The sequence below is a fragment of the Ambystoma mexicanum genome, chromosome 6p (assembly GCF_040938575.1).
Source record: "Ambystoma mexicanum isolate Mex_15411 chromosome 6p, UKY_AmexF1_1, whole genome shotgun sequence".
NCBI classification, from domain to species: domain Eukaryota; kingdom Metazoa; phylum Chordata; class Amphibia; order Caudata; family Ambystomatidae; genus Ambystoma; species Ambystoma mexicanum.
The window spans coordinates 6,698,306-6,722,780 of NC_090935.1; the positions used below are offsets into that span (position 1 = coordinate 6,698,306).

The window sequence follows — 24,475 nt, forward strand, 5'->3', positions numbered from 1 at the left end:
TTTGGAATCCCCTTTAACATGGTCAGTTGACCCACAAACATAACATTTCCCAAATGTTTTGATGAATGGGGGTTTGTTCTGACCGCCATCTGGTTTGGGTCCAGAAGGTGCACTAACCTGATTTTGTTTCCCTTGGGGTTTACCCTTATGTTGCTGTGTGTGGCCCTCTTTTGGATTAGAGGTATTAGAATTCTCTTTGTTGTCTTTCTTTGGTTTTTTCCCCCCTCATCCTTTTTCTGGGTAGCCCCAGAATCCTTGTGAGTGGCCCTGTTGGCAACCCACAAGTCAGCAGCCTTAGCTAGCTTCTTTGGATCTATCTCCTTAGAATCAGCCAAGTGCTGTCTGAGCTCAGGAGAGCGGACATCAAAAATAGACTCCAAGATAACAAGAATTCTCATTCCTTCATAAGTGTTTACTCTGTAACCCGTAATCCAACCATCTAAGCTTTTCAAACATTCACATACCCAGATAGCCCAAGGGGTACCATCATGCTTTTTAAGGGTCCTAAACCTCTTAAGTTACTGGGAAGAGGTCTTCCCGAATCTAGCAATTAAAGCTAGCTTCACACACTCATAATCCATCCTATCGCCCTCCCCGGACTCCATCACAACATCAGATGCAACAGTGGGTAGCCTAGAGAAGAGCCAGGGAAGCAATTGATTCCCTGTGAGACCTTTAATCCCATGGACATATTGAAACATTGCCAACCAATCTAAAATATCAAGCTTAACCTCATACATACCCACAATTTCTTTAGGCATACAGGGTCTCTTAGGACTGAAAGACCTAGAAGACTCTGGGAGAGAAGCATTTTCAAGAGACAATCTTTTCATTTCTAGTTCACGATTCAACTCCATTTCTCTGAGATTAAGGTCTTGGTGTTTTTGTTCAGTTTGAGCATTTAAACGTTTGAATTCCAATTCAAGCCTCATTTTCTCTAGAGCAATGAATTCAGGACTGAGTGTGTAGGACCTGTGGGGGTGCCAGTGGACATGGGTTGAGGTTGCTGAGCAGGCAAGGGATCAGCGAGGCCTACATTAGGAGACACATCTGCCTCTTCCAACTCATCATTAATAGACATAGCATCATCCTCAATACTTTCCACATTTGGTAGCGAGTCAGGCATTTCAGACCCACTCCCTAGACTTTGACTCTTTAGAAACTTTTCAACTAATTCAATCTTTTTGCCTTTGGCAGAGAGTTTCCTTTCTTTACACATGTTTCTTAAATAATCAGCAGTGTAACTCAGGAGGGTCTCCTGACTGTGGGTTTCCATATCAGACATGATTATTGTTGCTTTTAAGTGATGTTAGCCTTGTGGTTAGTTGATCCAAGGTAATAGCAGCACTCTAAGTGTAATTACTATATTTTTATCCTCACTGCTGTACACCAGTGTTAGGCAGAATTATATGCAGTGCCCACAATTAAGACTACAATTGACAGTACATATATAAACCTGCATTAATTCTTCCTAAATGAACACATTGTTCCAACATATTTGTCATCTTCAAAGGACCCTCAATTGGGCTTGCTAATTCCACACAGAATTCAAACACATTTGTATTGTAGGTAACAAGTCACTTTTATTAAATCAATTTACATCAATACTTCAATCATGAGGTTTCAATCATAGTTCCACCATATAAACCGAGGTGTGGGTTAATTCATATTTCCATTGCCAAAAGCCCTGTCCACCTTATCCTTCCTGCTAAGGAAAAAGCCAAACACTTCTAAAGTTAAGATCACAGTGCTCCGTTCACTAAAGCGATATAGTCTGCAGCAATATTGAGTAAAATGGCATCACATTTCCAAAGGCAAATCACAATGCTGAAGTCTCTAAAGTAATACCTGGTATAGGGACTCCAGCCTATTCTAAACCAAACCAAATCGATAAAGCAAACATACGCATTTCAATATATTGCAATATCCTCGCCAGTTAATTTTGTCAGGTGCTTAAGTGGAGAACCCTTTCCAGTGAATCTTTTATCAAGTTCAGGGCACAGGTGAGCTTCCTCATGTATAGATCATTTCTAGTGACAAACACGCTTTTTCCTCTGACTGAAGCTTTTAAGATAATCAGTGCATGGATACTGTTAGTCATTTGCACTTAATTATTTAAACAAACTAGACTTACATTCAGGTTGTGAATAAAATACCACTCATGTGTGTTCTCTCAGGAACAATAGGTAAAACGAAAAGGCTCGTCTTACTGCACATCAAACATTGTTGCTATCATTAATAAGCTCTGGTGCCATCATTATCAAGCACTGTTGCCATCATTAGTCTGTAATGCTGGTTTGATGTTGTGCAGTTCATTAGTCCATAGAATGTAACAATCACTGTTGTTACATTTTTAATTCCTCCCATTTCCTATTGAAAAAAAATAAAAGCACATTATTAGTGTAAACACGTTAACAATTGCATGCATCACATGTTACAGGCAGACTGGTTCTCAGTAATAACGGTGTGCATTAGTTAATTACTCACATAGTAACTAACAAGACCTTGAATACTAGGGTGCCATATATTAGGGACACACTCCCTAATATGTGGGATCGACTTTCAAAACCAGATAAACTCCAAAATACCTCCCCCTTCCCTTAGGATTGGCAGAAAGCACATGCTTGTGTCAGAGACTGATACAATCCTATTTGTGTCAAGGACTCAGAGTGTATCGAAGACCCCCTCCAACTTCCAACTATTGTCCCATTTGACTTCCTTTGTTGTTTTTTACAAATGCCCTATTGCCAAGTAATGAAGTTAATTGGCCCAAGGGGCACCACTTCTATTGCCCTGTACTGAATACCACTGGGTAGATTTCAGGAGAGGGACACACTCCGTGTTATTGTTAAGGAGTGTGTGAAAATGGTTCTGTCACTTGCCAGGTGCCCGTAGCCCGATCCATACCCCTTCTTTTTGGGGATTCTGATAGTTGCAAACTAGGTTCCATCTCAGAAAGGCAGCTGAACCCTCTGTGCTGAGACCAAGAAATCACTAAATATTACCCCGAGAAATATGAAGCAAGTCAAAATATTGTTTTTTATATGTGCTACCAACATGCAAGAAAGCTCTCTCACATAGGATTTCAAGCACAATAAAATCTATTACTTCTGAAGGCACGTCCCTGTACGCTCATGCCAGAAAAAATACAACCCGCTAGGGAAAAAAGGCCCAAGTCACTCTTGCAAGGATAACAAGAATGGAATTCCCATAATAGATGCATCAGCAAAGGACTCTTCTGCTACGAGAACGTTCTGCTGAAAAGCGCAGGAGCAGAAGCTTAAAAGAGAACACATCATCATGTATGATGTCATTGTATATGGTGAAATCCTGCATGGCTGGTTGGATCGACTCTATACATGGCCGCCTGCTCCATAGGGGATGCCAGGCCATTGGTCCCAGCCAAGTCCGTCCGTCTTCGGTTTCCATCATGTGGGTCCTGCTGCTGGGATCATCGTCTCCAGGCAATCGTTGTTTTTATTCTCCCTTGTTCCCCTCCCCTGCCTCGTCGCACTCTGAAACACTTGTGTACGAACGTGATACAAATAACATATCAATATCATTTCAGGTCGACAAAACAATTAGTTACAATCTATAGAAAGAAATGCTGTTCTATCATAATGCAGTGCACCTGGCAGGTTTGGGGACTGGCACATGGGGAATCACGAGTTTAAGCTAACCCACACATCCACCATTCACTCTTGCTTGCATCAGCGGATCACAAGGCTTCCACCCTTCCTTTTTAACTGTAATGTATCCCTTCCTGTACATCATAGTACAAACCATCCAATAAATTGAATAAACAGTGAACTAACCATGCTCCCTGGTATTCTAGAACTGTCAGCTCCAGGGATGGCAGCCTGAACACTGTGCTTCTGTCCCCAATACTGACTCCCATCATCTTAATGTGTCAACACATGGCACCCCTGAAACGATCCAACCAGCCAAGAGACAAGAAGTGGGTAGAAAAAAGTGATATTGGTAATAAAAACTGAGATGACAGATAGTGGAACTACTGACCAAAGTAACCCTGGACATTACTGAAATCAAGACCAAACTCTTCAATTCAGAAGAAAAGTGTGAGGAACTGTCGCTGAGGGAAAAGTGTGTGGAACTGTATCTCAGAGAAAAGTGTGTGGAACTGTCACTGAGAGAAAAGTGTGTGGAACTGTCGCTGAGGGAAAAGTGTGTGGAACTGTCGCTGAGGGAAAAGTGTGTGGAACTGTCACTGAGAGAAAAGTGTGTGGAACTGTCGCTGAGGGAAAAGTGTGTGGAACTGTCGCTGAGGGAAAAGTGTGTGGAACTGTCGCTGAGGGAAAAGTGTGTGGAACTGTCACTGAGAGAAAAGTGTGTGGAACTGTCACTGAGGGAAAGGTATGTGGAACTGTCGCTGAGGGAAAAGTGTGTGGAACTGTCACTGAGCTGTCACTGAAGGAAAAGTGTGTGGAACTGTCGCTGAGGGAAACGTGTGTGGAACTGTCACTGAGGGAAAGGTATGTGGAACTGTCGCTGAGGGAAAAGTGTGTGGAACTGTCGCTGAGGGAAAAGTGTGTGGAACTGTCACTGAGAGAAAAGTGTGTGGAACTGTCACTGAGGGAAAAGTGTGTGGAACTGTCACTGAGGGAAGGGTATGTGGAACTGTCACTGAGAGAAAAGTGTGCGGAACTGTCACTGAGTGAAAAGTGTGTGGAACTGTCACTGAGAGAAAAGTGTGTGGAACTGTCACTAAGGGAAAAGTGTGTGGAACTGTCACTGAGGGAAAGGTATGTGGAACTGTCACTGAGGGAAAAGTGTGTGGAACGGTCGCTGAGGGAAAAGTGTGTGGAACTGTCGCTGAGAGAAAAGTGTGTGGAACTGTCACTGAGGGAAAAGTGTGTGGAACTGTCACTGAGGGAAAAGTGTGTGGAACTGTCACTGAGAGAAAAGTGTGTGGAACTGTCACTGAGTGAAAAGTGTGTGGAACTGTCACTGAGAGAAAAGTGTGTGGAACTGTCACTGAGGGAAAAGTTTGTGGAACTGTCACTGAGGGAAAAGTGTGTGGAACTGTCACTGAGGTAAAGGTATGTGGAACTGTAGCTGAGAGAAAAGTGTGTGGAACTGTCGCTAAGAGAAAAGTGTGTGGAACTGTCACTGAGGGAAAAGTGTGTGGAACAGTCGCTGAGGGAAAAGTGTGTGGAACTGTCACTGAGGGAAAAGTGTGTGGAACTGTCACTGAGGGAAAGGTATGTGGAACTGTCACTGAGAGAAAAGTGTGTGGAACTGTCGCTGAGAGAAAAGTGTGTGGAACTGTCGCTGAAGGAAAAGTGTGTGGAACGTCACTGAGGGAAAAGTGTGTGGAACTGTCGCTGAGGGAAAAGTGTGTGGAGCTGTCGCTGAGTGAAAAGTGTGTGGAACTGTCGCTGAGGGAAAAGTGTGTGGAACTGTCGCTGAGGGAAAAGTGTGTGGAACTGTCGCTGAGGGAAAAGTGTGTGGAACTGTCGCTGAGGGAAAAGTGTGTGGAACTGTCACTGAGGGAAAAGTGTGTGGAACTGTCGCTGAGGGAAAAGTGTGTGGAACTGTGACTGGGGGAAAGGTATGTGGAACTGTCACTGAGGGAAAAGTGTGGAACTGTCACTGAGAGAAAGGTGTGTGGAACTGTCACTGAGGGAACGGTATGTGGAACTGTCGCTGAGGGAAAAGTGTGTGGAGCTGTCACTGAGGGAAAAGTGTGTGGAACTGTCACTGAGGGAAAAGTGTGTGGAACTGTCACTGAGGGTTCATTCAGCAGAATTCCATCTAAATACTGTGGATTATTGTAAAGACTGGAGGGGGGTGGTCTGTACTTCTGCTCTCTATATGGTAGAGGAGAGGCACAGAAGACCCCAGCCAAGATTCTCTATAAGGTAGCAATGGACGAGCAATCAAGGCCTAGCTTCTCAGGAGGTGATGTGGGCTGGTTCTTAAGTACAGTGCAGTCCCCAAGCTCCCACAAAGGAATGTCCACACACTATATTGGTTAAAACAAAGTCTTTATATAATCAATATTCGAGGTGATGTACACTATCACGATAACTCACTTTGTGCTCAGAAATCAACAATGGTAAATATATACAGTTCTAAAGTGGTACCACAAATATTATCAGATCTCATTAAAGTGCATACAGTCAGAATGTCACATAGTTCAAATAAAGAGGTAACCAGCAGTAGAGAGAGGAAGGAAAGCAAGATGGTTGAACAATTGGCAGAATACTGGCCCCGATACCTAGACACAGTTCTGTATGGAGATCCCCCCACCTGGGCAACCTGTAAAGCAAAAATGTATCACAAGCCCAGTCCATATATTGTTCTATGAGTCTTATTTCCTTCTACAATAGTTCTACAGCCCCAATGTACCTGGAATTGTAGCGTTCCTCGTCAGGGAATCGACGGCCCTTCTTGAGTGTCCTCCCTTTAAGGCAGGAGTCACGGGCCGTCGAACGTCCGACAGAGGACAGGTCGAACTACGATGGTGAAGTGGCAGCTTCGTTCCTAGCGGTGCTCGTTGACGGGGAAGCATAAATGTCCTGCCAGGAAGAGGCGTGCGGGGCACCTCGGTGTTGAAAGTTCTGGACCGCAAAGAGTTTGAAGAACTGTGGCCCAGCAACGGCGTCGAGTCGTCGGCGTCTCTGTGATCTTTGGGTGGCGAGAAACTCACCAGCGGATGCTCCTCAGCGCGTCGACGGTCAGGCCTTCTCCAGCAGGATACAGCGGCGGCGATGCGGACGACAGCGTCCTTGGATTCAAATGAAGTTCTTAGGCAAACGGGAGCGCGTCGGCTCCGGTCGGCGATGGCGGTCGTCGACAGTGGCGGACAACAGTCCGGGCGCTTCTCCTTGGAGTTCCGCAGCAGTCCCTGTCTCGGGTCGGCAGCCTGTCGAAGGTCTGTCTACCAGGGATCTTTGGCAAAGATCAGCTGGTGCACGATGGTCCCTCGTAGCTCAGGAAGAGGGCATCTTACTAGGTCCTCTCTGGGTCAGTCCTTGGAGGCACAGCAGCTTTCAGATTGTGAAGGAGAGCAACAGCAATTCTTATCGTCCAGCAGGGCTTCAAGGTCAAGCTTCAGTTACTCCAGTTACTCGTCGTAGTGGACTTCAGCTTCTGAAAACGATTCCTTGCAGTGAGAGGTCCCCAGATATACTGTTGATCATCCATTCATTCCGCTGGGTCACACTCAAGCATCCAATCACGACTAAGGGCATTCATGCAGGCAGGCAGCCAATCAGGCACACAAGGTATTCTGGCCATTCACTCCTCTCCAGACATTCACAACAAGTTATGTGTATTGGGACAAGTACCCAGCCATTCAACACTCCAAGCTGCATTCATACCGGTTTTGGGCATGGCTGTCTCAGTCATTGTGTCAAACACCAGATACTAGACACCCACAACACAGAATGCGTATTCGTCACACACTCCATTCACCCAGGTCCCACCCACAGGCGTACCCACAACATACGGTCGTTGAGAAGGCTCCAGCCAGTCTGGTCAGCACTTCCCCACACTACCATATATGGAACTTCCACCCAACAGCCAGTCAGGGGGAAGGGACAGAGTCAGGGCTTCCCGGGACTTCGGGGAGATCAAGGTAACAGGCGATGGAAGGCAAGAGGCCACGGGGGCCATTTTGTCTCCATCAGGAATCTACCAATTCCAATGACAGGGCCTGGGCATCCCAAAATGGAGGACACTCAGGGCACCAGTCAATTCAGCACGGAGCTGCCACCAGCCCGTACCCTGCTCTCTGGGTCACACACAGGTGCCCAAAAACATACACTAGGGGCACAGGGTTGTACCCCTACCCATGGGTGCCATAAGGGTATCCCATGGGTCTGCTCACCAAACCAAAAGAGAGAGCTGCACCGCCAGGAGTCCCACATGAACTCCTGCGCGGAAAACACGACAGAACACACGATAAAAAGCAGTAAAGGACAAGGATAAGGAGGCCCTGTCCCTCCGATGCATTTCAAGCATCATAAGACCTGAAGATTGAATGATCAAGTGAGGGAACTGATAACACTAAATGAGAAGCTCGCTCTGACGATCTCTGAACAGGAGAATGTTTCTTGGAGAAGCCACCTCTGGATTGCTGGAGTTCCTGGAAATGTTGAGAAAGGTCACCCAATTCATACCCCGCATAAGAATCTGATGAAAATACTTGATTCAGACCCACAATTGCCATTGGAAATCCAAAGAGCTCACCGTTCTCTGGGCCCCAAACCAGCTCTGGGACCAAGACCTGGGCATTTTATTGTAAAATTCCTGATTAAAGAGATAATATTGAAAAAAGCAAGGGATTCTGAGAGATCTGGCATGGGGAGGGTACCACATAATGATGTTGGTGACTTGAGCACAGATATTTTGGAAAAGATACGTGCCTTTGACAAAGAAAAAGCGAGATACAAACACCTGAAATATGATATGGTGTACCCTCTTACATGGTGTACCCTCTTACATGGTGTACCCTCTTACATGGTATACCCTTTTACATGGTATACCCTCTTATATGGTATACCCTTTTATATGGTCTACCCTCTTACATGGTATACCCTCTTACATGGTCTTCCCTCTTACATGGTATACCCTCTTACATGGTATACCCTCTTATATGGTATACCCTCTTACATGGTCTACCCTCTTACATGGTATAACCTCTTATATGGTGTACCCTCTTACATGGTCTACCCTCTTATATGGTCTACCCTTTTACATGGTATACTCTCTTATATGGTATACCCTCTTATATGGTCTACCCTCTTACATGGTATACCCTCTTACATGGTCTACCCTCTTACATGGTATACCCACTTTTATGATCTGCCCTCTTATATGGTGTACCCTCTTACATGGTATACCATCTTTTATGGTCTACCTTCTTACATGGTCTACCCTCTTACATGGTATACTCTCTTATATGGTATACCCTTGTATATGGTGTACCCTCTTATATGGTCTACCCTTTTACATGGTGTACCCTCTTATATGGTATACCCTCTTACATGGTATACCCTCTTATAGGATATACCCTCTTACATGCTCTACCCGCTTACATGATCTACCCTCTTATATGGTATTTCCTCTTACATGGTCTACCCTCTTACATGGTCTACCCTCTTATATGGTATACCCTCTTAGATGGTATATCCTCTTACATGGTATATCCTCTTACATGGTCTACCCTCTTGTATGGTATACCCTCTTATATGGTACACCCTCTTATATGGTCTACCCTCTTACATGGTCTACCCTCTTACATGGTATATCCTCTTACATGGTACATCCTCTTACATGGTATAGCCTCTTACATGGTACACCCTCTTACATGGTCTACCCTCTTACATGGTATACCCTCGTACATGGTATATCCTCTTACATGGTATAGCCTCTTACATGGTATAGCCTCTTACATGGTACACCCTCTTACATGGTCTACCCTCTTACATGGTATATCCTCTTACATGGTACACCCTGTTACATGGTATATCCTCTTACATGGTATAGCCTCTTACATGGTATAGCCTCTTACATGGTATAGCCTCTTACATGGTACACCCTCTTACATGGTCTACCCTCTTACATGGTCTACCCTCTTACATGGTATATCCTCTTACATGGTACACCCTGTTACATGGTATATCCTCTTACATGATATAGCCTCTTACATGGTCTACCCTCTTACATGGTATATCCTCTTACATGGTACATCCTCTTACATGGTATAGCCTCTTACATGGTACACCCTCTTACATGGTCTACCCTCTTACATGGTATACCCTCTTACATGGTATAGCCTCTTACATGGTACACCCTCTTACATGGTATATCCTCTTACATGGTATATCCTCTTACATGGTACACCCTGTTACATGGTACATCCTCTTACATGGTATAGCCTCTTACATGGTATAGCCTCTTACATGGTACACCCTCTTACATGGTCTACCCTCTTACATGGTCTACCCTCTTACATGGTATACCCTCTTACATGGTATACCCTCTTACATTCAGAGTAGCGCTGGAAGGCCAATTGCAGTCCTTTACTGATCACAAATGTGCAGAGCTTTTTTGTCATATGGAGACTCGGATCCAATGGAGGGCGCCTGAACTATGCAGGATTACACCAGAACCACAAAGAAAAAGTGATCAAATAGAGAGGGTGAGACCCAATGCAGTGGTTTCATTTGCCACTTAAACTGTATTGATACTTCGGAGTTAAGGCAATATGGTAGTTTCATAGCATTGTTTATTTATTTATTTATTTCTATTTCTAGTTCTGATATTTAAACGTAGTATAAAATGGCTGCCGCAGAGGTACCGTTATGTTCGGTTTGGAACAGAACGCGCTCTTGTATGTGTTTTGTTTGGTGAAGCAAAGCCCGTGACATGGAGGAAGGAAGCCATGAATATTGCGGGATGCCATCAAGGCACCACGCAGGCAGCGGCGCACTAGAAGAGGTAGATCTCAGGGAAAGTAACAAGGGACCCCCAGTGGGCCATGGGATGATGGATGATGGGATGATGGAAATACAGCGAGTCGGGGAATCATATGGGGCCGGAACAGATGAACAGCAGGACCCCCAGCATGGAGATTCACCGCCCTGAGGCGCACCACGAGCTGGAGACGGAGGGTCTGCTCAGCTTTCCGAGGGTCCCAGTTCCATCAGAGCCTCCCCGCAGCTTCCCAAGGCACTAAGAGAGAACTCTGGGAATACAAGGGGGAAAGGGAAGGGAGAACATGAAAGAGTGGAGAGGAAGACCCTCACACCTTCAGGAAGACTGCCACAGCGCCAGCACCTGCAAGGCCGCCTCCTAGATCCTGGATATCGACAGTGTGCGAAAAGCAGCATAAACATGAGAGCCGCGTGAAACACAAGATGCGCACGCACAGGGGGTTATTTTCTGCATCTATTTTTGATGGCTAGTTCCATTTTAGCTTCAGTAAGATGGCTCCTTGGTAAAAAGGATCCCAAAAGTTGATTAGAAATAAAGTTGACATTTGCAAACACAGTGGTTAATTTTCCTTGAATACAGAAATGCGATGCGGATTCCATAGAATGAGAATATCGGAATGTTTTAATTCATGTTATATTGGACCGAGTGTTCTTTCCATTGCCGGCTTGACCTTTTTTCGTGTTTTGTTTTTATGTATGTCTGTTTTGTAAGTTATGTTTTCTTTTGTTGCGCTCTGATGCCGCTGCTTGTTCTTCTTCTTGCTGATAGATTTTTATCCATCAGCTGTGATTTTTGGATACCGAGGCTTGAGCCTCATTACTCCATCTTCTCGGGTTGAGTGTGTAGTCGTGGGTTAGGTCCATCAGCAGTGATTCTTGGATACCGAGGCTTGAGCCTCATTACTCCATCTTCTCGGGTTGAGTGTGTAGTCCTGGGTTAGGTCCATCAGCAGTGATTCTTGGATACCGAGGCTTGAGCCTCATTACTCCATCTTCTCGGGTTGAGTGTGTAGTCCTGGGTTAGGTCCATCAGCAGTGATTCTTGGATACCGAGGCTTGAGCCTCATTACTCCATCTTCTCGGGTTGAGTGTGTAGTCGTGGGTTAGGTCCATCAGCAGTGATTCTTGGATACCGAGGCTTGAGCCTCATGACTCCATCTTCTCGGGTTGAGTGTGTAGTCGTGGGTTTGTATTCTTCTTGGTCTGTGTGGTCTTGTCACAGTAGGGCTGGTTTCACAGGGTCTTCGCAGTGTTGGGCTGCGGGTAGAGGTCGAAGGGGTTTGCAGTGGTGGCAGTGAGTCTTCTGATCAGAGGGTTGTGGGCAAATCGCGCTTTATAAGAATTCGAAATAAATTCATAAATAAATCTGCATGTTTGTGACACAGAAGAAAGGAGCAGGAGTACCAGCGTGCTAGTGTTTGGTAAAATCCCTTTAGCAAAATTGAGAAACGTTTGATTGAATGTAAACGTGGTTTATTGAGATTGTGGGGTAACTTTGTTTGCATTGACATCTGTGAGTTTTTTTTTGGGAGACAATGTGCACAATACAGAAGAATGGCAATTTCTCTGCACATGAAAACTTAACACCAAAGCAACGTGTTTTTCAATGTCATATTTCTGTAGTGTCTTCCCTGGTATGTGCAATGCTTCCCAGGAGCCCATTGCTCTTATTTTGTTGGAATGTAAGGACATCATATTGCGAGCCTGCCTTTCTTGCTGGGAGTCATTCTGATGCAGGAGTTACTTTGATAACTGGCTCTACTTACGCTTGAGATGTTCTGTCATTTGATAGCATAGAGGTGTGTGTTGTAGTTAGTGGCAATACTAGGGTGGGGATAGTAGGTAGTCGAACCAAGCAGTTTGGGAGCAAGACAAATGTGTACATTATTGGGAAAAGGGTGGTTGAGAAACTCTGTTTAGTGTTGAATGCCTACTTCTGATATGAACAATCACTTGCCATATGGCAATAACACAATGACACAAACACTGACTGGATGCAATGGCATGTACGATATGGTAGTGTTTGAAAGGTGTGATAGATATATAATGGAGGAAGATGGCGGAAATATGTTGCCAACAAACATCATCATGTTTGGGCATCGGCCTTACTGGTGAGTATAGTTCCAGATAAGGAGACTTGTGTATATCATTTCACTATTACTATGACCTTACTCAAATGCGCTGTTACACGTTCATTTTGTGTTTTTTATTTTATGTATGTATTTATTTATTTTGTAGCACTCTCTTCATTCCTAATAGATAATGTGACATGCTGTGCTTTAAAGTGTTCCACTACAGAAAATAGGTAAGTAGATTACAATGACAGTATGAAATCGTTGACTTTCATTTTGTGGAATGTATGATATACACAGCGGGAGGAAGGTACTGGCAAGGATTTGGAGAAGTAAAGCAAACTTTGTACTTATCCAGGAAATGCACCTAGTTGAACAATCTGAAATGTTTTAAATTAATTCTAGCTATACGCATGCGTTGTTCAATTGTTACGTATCCAAATCGAGGGGAATGAGTATATTGTTTAGGAGAGGTATGTCCATTCAGTAGAGAGGGTGGTGAAGATGATGAGGGACGAATTCTGTTAACTGATGTTGTAAATGATGGACAGAAATTGACTGTGGGAGTGGTCTATGCTCCGTGTTCACTGAGTATCCCTTTTTTGATGGATTGAGTAAACTCTTGAATGGAATGCATGGTGACAATATTATAATAATAGGCAGAGATTTCAATTGTGTACTTAACAGTAAATTGGACAGAACCGCACAATGCAGGTCCACGGGCAAAGGAATCAGTGGGGAGTTCAATAACTTTCTTCAGAAATACAGCCTAGTTGATATCTAGTGAGCGATGCATCCAACGGAGAGGGAATATACATTCTATTCACCCGTCCAGAATTCACACTGAAGAATAGATGACCTATTAATCAGTGATAGGGTGGTCAGTCAGGTTATGTACATGTAAACAAGGGAGGGAGCCATCTCTCACAATGTAATGGTAGATTTACAGCTGATAATTGCAGGTTTAGGGGCTGATACAATCAAATGGAGACTATATGCAGGGATACGTAATGATTTGACAGTAACTACAGGAATGAAGAGCTTTATTACCGAACACTTTAATGAAAATGTGAGGATGTGGGGATGGCTGATATAACGGTAGTTTGGGACTGTTCTAAAGCAGTAGAGAGGGGAAAATGATTAAGTAGATCTCCACATGCTAGGAAGAAAAGTCCAGAGAATTTGTAAACACTAGAGGATAAACTAAGTGGGTTGCAAGTAACACTTGCTAGCTCAAATCCTGAAAAAGAAAGACGTGAGTAGAAAAAAGTGAAGGATGCTTTGGTGAGTCAGATAGACATAATGGCAGAGAAGGGGATTTTTTATACAAAACAAAAATTCTGGGAGAGTGTTAGGGTGAATTCTCATTTATGGCTAATTTCCCTTACCTAGTGAGTCCCCTAGCAGCTTTGCTGGACTTCTGGAGTTTATTTTTTTCCACTTGGTAAGAGTGAAAGCTTTTCCCCCACTCTTACCTATGTTTTGCCATGTGTATTTCTCTGTTTTTGTGATTGTGGGCTCTGGAGCACACCACTTCAGTACCCCCCTTTTTTTTGTGTGTGTTACACAGCACCTTCAGTGCCGTGGCACAGGGTTATCTTTAAGACTTACCCCGACTCCATTTCTGAGGCGACTACTGTCCCCCAGAAAAGGGTAAAGTTACCATTAACTTTACTTAGTCAATCTACCACAGATCCAGTACACCCCATCTTCCATGGAGTACTGGAAAGGGTTAATTTGTATCCCTTTTTATCTGTACCTCCTAGAGCATTGTTTCTCTCTTTAAACATTTAGACTTGGCTGGTGGCAGTGGTATCTACCCTAACCTTTCTACCGCGATTATATTAGATAAACGTGGTACTGTTCTTGGCTATTATATTAGCCTTGCACATAAACCAGCTTGACCAAATTGTCTTTCTTTTGGCTCCGGTTGGGTTTATTCACCATTTCTTTTTGTTAAAGTCCTTCTTGTGTCTTACTTTGCGCGGCAAACTAGGTCCGCCTTCTTTGTTCACTGTCTTTTGGCAGGCTTCTGCTCAGAAGCCCTCCTCAAGGCGCTTGGGTGTCTAGGTGGGCTGAATGTGAGGGAGGGGTGTAGTCACCCCCTGCACAGGGTATCCTAGGAAACCCAAGTCGTACTTTGCCATGATTGGCTGAGGTGGTTGTCCCGGCTGGACAACCCCCCTGCTGGGTGATTGACAGCCAGGCTGCGTGAATGGGGTTTTTTCGCATAAAAGGCAAGTCTCTTGGGCTGGAAGTCAGAGAGTCGCCACTGGAACTACAAGGAACCGAAGAGAAGCGGAGAGAACGACGGATGCTGCAACTTCCCCGTCCCGGTGAAGCCCTGCTGCAGTCCTCAGCTATCTTCCCTTCAACGACTAAGAGGAGATCCAGTCCGGAGTCTTCTTCCCTTGAGCTTGGTGGGGATAACCAGCTCATCTTCCACAGCCAGAGGATCCTCTTCCGTGGTCGAAATCGCTGCACACTGCTGTGGTGGTCCGGATAGCCACCTGAAGAGCCTCTCCTGTTTTTAAGGAGCGCACCTTTTATTCCTCGTCGCTGCTGCCGGCCTCATCCCTGTGTGGTGCAGACGCCCTTCAGACATCCTCCTTCACAACGAAGCTCCAGGAATCGTGGGTCTGCGGGAAACCAACAGGAACAACTGCCAGGGCACCAGCTGCACCATTGGAATAAGCTACTGTGTTCGGCTTGAGGAAACTGGGTGAACCCCTTTTCTTGATTGATTGATTGATTGATTTGTTTATTTATAGAGCACTTTATACCAAGGCGCTGTACAATGGTTCTTCATTTCCAAGACTTGCCCTTGTCTTCCCTCCTTCTTATAACTTTTGCTTCCGAACATTGACAATATTGAAGTACTCTTGGCTACGTTGAATCGTGAACGGTCTGACTGTGTGATCTTCGGCAACAGGCCCCCGGTGTCATTCGACCCTGGCTCAGGCCCTTTGACTTTTGACCTCCTGTCTCTGAGTGTTTCTTGATTCTGCCTGCCTAACCAAAATATTTCCTATGGTTTTTGCCTCCAACTCCCTCTGGGTATCTCAGGTGCTAAGTGTGTTTTAGCCCCGGTAGCATTTCATGTCACGGATACGCGTTTATTTAGTAGACCAAACTGTCAAAAAGTGATCGCAATCGTATTTGCGGTAACGTGTTTTGTTCGTAACACTGGTTCATTCCAACACAGGGAACTTACCTTGAGACATACTGTACAAAGTGAATTGGTTAGTTGTAGTATATTTAACATGTGGTTTTTGTTTAACTTTAATAGAAGTGTTGTGTTGATAACGAATGGTTTAAAAATAAATGTACTTATATTTTTCTACCTAAAACCTTGAGTCAGTGTTTGCTTGAGTCACAGTAATTGTGGTCCCTTTGTGTAATCTCTGCTACTGCTCATATACTCTTGAGATAAGCCTGGCTGCTCCGCCACTGCTACCAATCTGACATAGTAGTACAGGCTTGTACCAAAGGTAAAACTTGTATTGCCACCTGTAGTCTTAATTGTGTGTAGTGGACCCTAAGGGCCCTGCACAGGATTCTGCCTAACACAGACCGGAGACAAAAGTGGCAAATTATTGGCTAACAAACTCAAGGGAATGGTAGATACTTGTATTAAGTGTGTAGAAACTCAAGATGGGAAAACGCTACTGAAAAATGCAGAGATGTGTGACTGATTCCAAGATTTTTATTCAAAACAATATACAGAAGATATATCTCAGAGTGATATATATGTTAAAGACTTCTTTAGAAAAATTAAACTTCCTACTTTCTCATTAGAAGGGAAAACTAATACTGAAGCAAACATTGAGATAAGTGAGGTACTTAGTGCAGTTAAACAGCTCAGTAATGGGAAATCTCCAGACCCTGACGGATTAACATCTGTATTTTATTAATGTTCTGCAACTCAACTATCACCGTTCTTATGTGAACTGTTCAATAATTGTCTATCAACTGGGTCACTGTGTGAGACAATGACGGTAGCCTTGATCATTCTCATCCCGAAGCCAGATAAGGATCATAGACAATGTAGTAACTACAGACCAATATCACTGTTGAATGTTGTTGGGGAGAATTCTCCAGCATGGCTAATTTCCCTTACCTACTGAGTCCCTCAGCAGCTTTGCTGGATTTCTAGGATTTTCTTTTCCCCTGGTAATACTCTGAACCTTTTTTCCCACTCTTACATGTATTTTGGCTATGTGTTGTACATTTTTATGAGTTCATGGACTGTGGAGCCTCACCTACTCCACAGGCATCATCTTTTTACCGTGTGTCACACAGCACCTTCAGTGCAGTGACAAAGGGTTGTCTTATTCAGACCTCCCACTTTAAACTCCATTTTCTGGGACTGACTACTGTCTCCCAGAACATGTAAAGTTGCCATTGACTTTATTAATCGTTTTAAATCCACAGACCCAGCACAAACCATCTTACATGGAGTACTGGAAAGGGTTAATACTTATCCCTTTTTGTCTGTTTCTCATGGAACATTATTTCATTCCCTTTTCATTAAGATTTGGCTGGTGGCAGTGGTATCTACCCTAATTTTCCTACTGTGGTCTATTTAAATAGCCTTGGTACTGTTTTCGGCTATTTTAGTAGCCTCAAACTTAAACCCGCTGGACCACAATTACTTTTATTTGGTTCCGGCTGGGTTTATTCACCATTTCTTTTTGTAAAAGACTTTCTCGTGTTTTACTCTGCATGCCAAACAACGTTTGGTTCCTTTGTTCGACGACCTTTGACTGGCTTCTGCACAGAAGCCCTCCTTAGGCACCTGAATGTCTGAGGGGGACAGGATGTGAGGGAGGGGTTTAAGACTCCCTGCACAGGGTCTCCTTGGAGACCCATGTCACACTCTGTGTGATTGGCTGTGGTGACAGTCCCGCCGGGACAGCCACCCTGCTGTGTGATTAACAGCCAGGCTGTGGGAATGGGGAAAAACTGCATAAAAAGCAGGTACCTGGGACGGTAAGGCAGCGTCGCCACTGGATCGAGAGAACCGAAGAGAAGCTGACAGAAGAGGACCTCTGCCACGACTGAACCTCCCAGTGAAGCCCTGCTGCAGGTCCGAATCTCCAAACTTCAATGACAGGGAAGATCTGCAAGGAATCTTCTACCGTTGAGCTGGTGGGAACAACCAGTTCGCCAAACTGCAAGCCAGGCCTCCCTCCTCTGGTCGAATTTGCTGTGCACAGCTACAGTGAACCGAATAGCCAGGAGCATCGGACTCTGCTTGGGTTTTAAGGAGCGCACATTTTATTCGTCGCTTTGCTACACTGCTGGTTTCTTCCCTGGGCAGTGCAGGACCCTCCAGTCTTCCTCCTTCTTTTGAGACCGACAGTCACTTCAGGAACCGTGAGCCTGCAGGACATGCCAGGAACGTCTGCCTCAGCTACAGCATTCTTCTGCTCTAAAGGTACTGTGCTAACCCGGTTGTTCATTCCGTCCAACCGCGGTGAAAGTGTTTAAAATCTTTCGCCAATCCGAGGGCTTGTCCTTCTCCATTCATTAAAGTAACTTTTCATCCAACCAACTTCATTCTGAAGTCTTGGCAAAGACTTAACCGCGAACTGCCCTGAACTGTGTGATCTACTGCAAAGACTTTGGTCCACTGACATTGGGCCAGGCCTCTTGATTTGATTTCCTCACTGTAGTTCCTTTTTCTAGATTGCCCTGCTTACTTACTTGTTGGTGCTGCTCAACCTTTGTCTAACTTTGTCTTTCCCTCCCTTTTGAACTACTGGAGTGCCATTTTGCTCACACTTCATTTTGAGCTTAACTTGTCCAGAATCTATTGGGTGTGGTGTAGTGTATTAAGATTGTGATTTTTCAACTGCTTGATCATAGTGAAATGTTTTATAACTGAAGAGTAAATAAATGTATATGCTTTTACTCAGAAAACATGAGTCAGTGTTTGTTTGAATCATAGTAATTGCTGTCCTTTGTGAAACTTCTGATACTGCTCGCTTTACTCTTGAGGTAAGTCTGGGTGCTCAGCCATCGCTACCTCTTTACTGTGTAGTACAGGCTTGTACCAAAGGTGAATTTGTACTGTCACTTGTAGTCTTAATTGTGTGTGGTGTTCCCAAAGGGTCCTGCATATAATTCTGCCTAACACTATTCCTGAACAGATTCTCATATCAGAGCTCCTCAGCTCCCTCTCTTACTATTCCTGAAGAGTCTCATAGCAGAGCCCCTCAGTTCCCTCTCTTACTATTCCTGTCATCTCTCATATCAGAGCTCCTCAGCTCCCTCTCTTACTATTCCTGAAGAGTCTCATAGCAGAGCCCCTCAGCTCCCTCTCTTACTATTCCTGAAGAGTCTCATATCAGAGCTCCTGAGCTCCCTCTCTTACTATTACTGAAGAGTCTCATATCAGAGCTCCTGAGCTCCCTCTCTTACTATTCCTGAAGAGTATCATATCAGAGCTCCTGATCTCATTCTCTTACTATTCCTGAAGAGTCTCATATCAGAGCTCCTCAGCTCACTCTCTTACTATTCCTGAAGAGTCTCATATCAGAGCTCCTGAGCTCCCTCTCTTACTATTCCTGAAGAGTCTCATATCAGAGCTCCTGAGCTCCCTCTCTTACTATTCCTGAAGAGTCTCATATCAGAGCTCCTGAGCTCCCTCTCTTACTATTCCTGAAGAGTCTCATATCAGAGCTCCTCAGCTCACTCTCTTACTATTCCTGAAGAGTCTCATATCAGAGCTCCTCAGCTCACTCTCTTACTATTCCTGAAGAGTCTCATATCAGAGCCCCTCAGCTCCCTCTCTTACTATTCCTGAAGAGTCTCATATCAGAGCTCCTGAGCTCCCTCTCTTACTATTACTGAAGAGTCTCATATCAGAGCTCCTGAGCTCCCTCTCTTACTATTCCTGAAGAGTATCATATCAGAGCTCCTGATCTCATTCTCTTACTATTCCTGAAGAGTGTCCCATATCAGAGCTCCTCAGCTCCCTCTCTTGCTATTCCTGAAGAGTCTCATATCAGAGCTCCTCAGCTCCCTCATTCACTATTCCTGAAGAGTCTCATATCAAAGCTCCTCAGCTCTCTCTCTTACTATTCTATAAGAGTTTCATATCAGAGCTCCTCAGCTCCCACTCTTACTATTCCTGAAGGGTCTCAAACCAGAGCTCCTCAGCTTCTCTCTTACTATTCCTGAAGAGTCTCATATCAGAGCTCCTCAGCTCCACCTCTTACTATTCCTGAAGAGTCTCATATCAGAGCTCCTCAGCTCCCTCTCTTACTATTCCTGAAGAGTCTCATATCAGAGCTCCTCAGCTTCTCTCTTACTATTCCTGAAGAGTCTCATATCAGAGCTCCTCAGCTCCACCTCTTACTATTCCTGAAGAGTCTCATATCAGAGCTCCTCAGCTCCCTCTCTTACTATTCCTGAAGAGTCTCATATCAGAGCTCCTCAGCTTCTCTCTTACTATTCCTGAAGAGTCTCATATCAGAGCTCCTCAGCTTCTCTCTTACTATCCGTGAAGAGTCTCATATCAGAGCTCCCCAGCTCCCTCTCTTACTATCCCTGGAGTGAGTGTCATAACAGAGCTCCTCAGCTCCACCTCTTACTATTCCTGGAGTGAGTCTCATATCAGAGCTCCTCAGCTCCCTCTCTTACTATTCCTGAAGAGTCTCATATCAGAGCTACTCAGTTTCCTCTTACTATTCCTGAAGAGTCTCATATCAGAGCTCCTCAGCTCCACCTCTTACTATTCCTGAAGGGTCTCAAACCAGAGCCCCTCAGCTTCTCTCTTACTATTCCTGAAGAGTCTCATATCAGAGCTCCTCAGCTCCCTCTCTTACTATTCCTGTCATGTCTCATATCAGCGCTCCTCAGCTCCCTCTCTTACCATCCCTGGAGTCAGTGTCATATCAGATCTCCTCAGCTCCCTCTCTTACTATTCCTGAAGAGTCTCATATCAGAGCTCCTGATCTCATTCTCTTACTATTCCTGAAGAGTCTCATATCAGAGCTCCTGAGCTCCCTCTCTTACTATTCCTGAAGAGTCCCATATCAGAGCTCCTCAGCTCCCTCTTCTACTATTCTTGTCGTGTCTCATATCAGAGCTCCTCAGCTCCCTCTCTTACTATTCCTGAAAAGTCTCATATCGGAGCTCCTCAGCTCACTCTCTTACTATTCCTGAAGAGTCTCATATCAGAGCTCCTGAGCTCACTCTCTTACTATTCCTGAAGAGTCTCATATCAGAGCTCCTGAGCTCACTCTCTTACTATTCCTGAAGAGTCTCATATCAGAGCTCCTCAGCTCCCTCTCTTACTATTCCTGAAAAGTCTCAAATCAGAGCTCCTGATCTTATTCTCTTACTACTCCTGAAGAGTCTCATATCACAGCTCCTCAGCTCCCTCTCTTACTATTCCTGAAGAGTCTCATATCAGAACCCCTCAGCTCCCTCTCTTACTATCCCTGAAAAGTCTCATATCAGAGCTCCTGATCTCACTCTCTTACTATTCCTGAAGAGTCTCATATCAGAGCTCCTCAGCTCCCTCTCTTACTATCCCTGAAAAGTCTCATATCAGAGCTCCTGATCTCACTCTCTTACTATTCCTGAAGAGTCTCATATCAGAGCTCCTCAGCTCCCTCTCTTACTATTCCTGTCATGTCTCATATCAGAGCTCCTCAGCTCCCTCTCTTACTATTCCTGAAGAGTCTCATATCAGAGCTCCTCAGCTCCCTCTCTTACTATTACTGAAGAGTCTCATATCAGAGCTCCTGAGCTCCCTCTCTTACTATTCCTGAAGAGTCTCATATCAGAGCTCCTCAGCTCCCTCTCTTACTATTCCTGAAGAGTCTCATATGAGAGCTCCTCTGCTCCCTTTCTTGCTATTCCTGAAGAGAGTCTCATATCAGAGCTCCTCAGCTCACTCTCTTACTATCTGTGAGGAGTCTCATATCAGAGCTCCCCAGCTCCCTCTCTTACTATTCCTGAAGAGTCTCATATCAGAGCTCCTGAGCTCCCTCTCTTACTATTCCTGAAGAGTCTCATATCAGAGCTCCCCAGCTCCCTCTCTTACTATTCCTGAAGAGTCTCATATCAGAGCTCCAGAGCTCCCTCTCTTACTATTCCTGAAGAGTCTCATATGAGAGCTCCTCTGCTCCCTTTCTTGCTATTCCTGAAGAGAGTCTCATATCAGAGCTCCTCAGCTCACTCTCTTACTATCCGCGAAGAGTCTGATATCAGAGCTCCCCAGCTCCCTCTCTTACTATTCCTGAAGAGTCACATATCAGAGCTCCTCAGCTCCCTCTCTTACTATTCCTGAAGAGTCTCATATGAGAGCTCCTCTGCTCCCTTTCTTTCTATTCCTGAACAGAGTCTCATAACAGAGCTCCTCAGTTCACTCTTACTATCCGTGAAGAGTCTCATATCAGAGCTCCTCAGCTCCCTCTCTTACTATTCCTGAAGAGTCTCATATCAGAGCTCCTCAGCTCCCACTCTTACTATTCCTGAAGAGTGTCCCATATGAGAGCTCCACAGCTCCCTCTCTTACTGTTCCTGAAGAGTCTCAGATCAGAGCTCCTCATTTCTCTCTCTTACTATTACTGAAGAGAGTCTCATGTCAGAGCTCCTCTGCACCCTCTTACTATCCCTGGAGTGAGTGTCATATCAGAGCTCCTCAGCTCCCTCTCTTACTATTCCTGAAGATTTGCATAACCGATCTCCTCAGCTCCCCCTCTTATTATTCCTAAAGAGAGTCTTATATCAGAGCTCCTCAGTTCCCTCTTTTACTATTCCTGAAGAGTATCATATCAGAGCTCCTCAGCACCCTCTTACTATTCCTGAAGAGTCTCATATCAGAGCTCCTGAGCTCCCTCTCTTACTATTCCTGAAGAGTCTCATATCAGAGCTCCTCAGCTCCCTCTCTTACTATTCCTGAAGAGTCTCATATGAGAGCTCCTCTCCTCCCTTTCTTGCTATTCCTGAAGAGAGTCTCATATCAGAGCTCCTCAGCTCACTCTCTTACTATCCGTGAAGAGTCTCATATCAGAGCTCCCCAGCTCTCTCTCTTACTATTCCTGAAGAGTCTCATATCAGAGCTACTCAGCTCCCTCTCTTACTATTCCTGAAGAGTCTCATATCAGAGCTCCTCTGCTCCCTTTCTTTCTATTCCTGAAGAGAGTCTCATGTCAGAGCTCCTCAGTTCACTCTCTTACTATCCGTGAAGAGTCTCATATCAGAGTTCCTCAGCTCCCTCTCTTACTATTCCTGAAGAGTCTCATATCAGAGCTCCTCATCTCCCACTGTTATTATTCCTGAAGAGTGTCCCATATGAGAGCTCCACAGCTCCCTCTCTTACTGTTCCTGAAGAGTCTCAGATCAGAGCTCCTCATTTCTCTCTCTTACTATTACTGAAGAGAGTCTCATGTCAGAGCTCCTGAGCTCCCTCTCTTACTATTACTGAAGAGTCTCATATCAGAGCTCCTCAGCTCCCTCTCTTACTATTCCTGAAGAGTCTCATATCAGAGCTCCTCAGCTCCCTCTCTTACTATTCCTGAAGAGTCTCATATCAGAGCTCCTCAGCTCCCTCTCTTACTATTCCTGAAGAGTCTCATATGAGAGCTCCTCTGCTCCCTTTCTTGCTATTCCTGAAGAGAGTCTCATATCAGAGCTCCTCAGCTCACCCTCTTACTATCCATGAAGAGTCTCATATCAGAGCTCCCCAGCTCCCTCTCTTACTATTCCTGAAGAGTCTCATATCAGAGCTACTCAGCTCCCTCTCTTACTATTCCTGAAGAGTTTCATATGAGAGCTCCTCTGCTCCCTTTCTTTCTATTCCTGAAGAGAGTCTCATATCAGAGCTCCTCAGTTCACTCTCTTACTATCCGAGAAGAGTCTCATATCAGAGCTCCTCAGCTCCCTCTCTTACTATTCCTGAAGAGTCTCATATCAGAGCTCCGCAGCTCCCACTCTTATTATTCCTGAAGAGTGTCCCATATGAGAGCTCCACAGCTCCCTCTCTTACTGTTCCTGAAGAGTCTCAGATCAGAGCTCCTCATTTCTCTCTCTTACTATTACTGAAGAGAGTCTCATGTCAGAGCTCCTCAGCTCCCTCTCTTACTATTCCTGAAGAGTCACATATCAGAGCTCCTGAGCTCCCTCTCTTACTATTCCTGAAGAGTCTCATATCAGAGCTCCTCAGCTCCCTCTCTTACTATTCCTGAAGAGTCTCATATGAGAGCTCCTCTGCTCCCTTTCTTGCTATTCCTGAAGAGCATCTCATATCAGAGCTCCTCAGCTCACCCTCTTACTATCCGTGAAGAGTCTCATATCAGAGCTCCTCAGCTCACCCTCTTACTATTCCTGAAGAGTCTCATATCAGAGCTCCTCAGCTCCCTCTCTTAATATTCCTGAAGAGTCTCATATGAGAGCTCCTCTGCTCCCTTTCTTGCTATTCCTGAAGAGAGTCTCATATCAGAGATCCTCAGCTCAATCTCTTACTATCCGTGAAGAGTCTCATATCAGAGCTCCCCAGCTCCCTCTCTTACTATTCCTGAAGAGTCTCATATCAGAGCTCCTCAGCTCCCTCTCTTACTATTCCTGAAGAGTCTCATATGAGAGCTCCTCTGCTCCCTTTCTTTCTATTCCTGAAGAGAGTCTCATATCAGAGCTCCTCAGTTCACTCTCTTACTATCCGTGAAGAGTCTCATATCAGAGCTCCTCAGCTCCCTCTCTTACTATTCCTGAAGAGTCTCATATCAGAGCTCCTCAGCTCCCACTCTTACTATTCCTGAAGAGTGTCCCATATGAGAGCTCCACAGCTCCCTCTCTTACTGTTCCTGAAGAGTCTCAGATCAGAGCTCCTCATTTCTCTCTCTTACTATTACTGAAGAGAGTCTCATGTCAGAGCTCCTCTGCACCCTCTTACTATCCCTGGAGTGAGTGTCATATCAG

At 44.8% G+C, this 24,475-nt stretch overlaps 1 long non-coding RNA gene across 1 annotated transcript in view; it reads right to left on the reverse strand.

Annotated features, from left to right (window-relative positions):
* Window positions 1–1,557: 1,557 nt before the first annotated feature.
* Window positions 1,558–24,475, reverse strand: part of LOC138510860 (uncharacterized) — a 57,273-nt gene continuing 34,355 nt past the window's right edge. Inside the window, exon 2 of the long non-coding RNA XR_011280432.1 lies at window positions 1,558–2,370. This is a non-coding gene — a long non-coding RNA (uncharacterized lncRNA). The remainder of the gene's footprint in view (window positions 2,371–24,475) is intronic.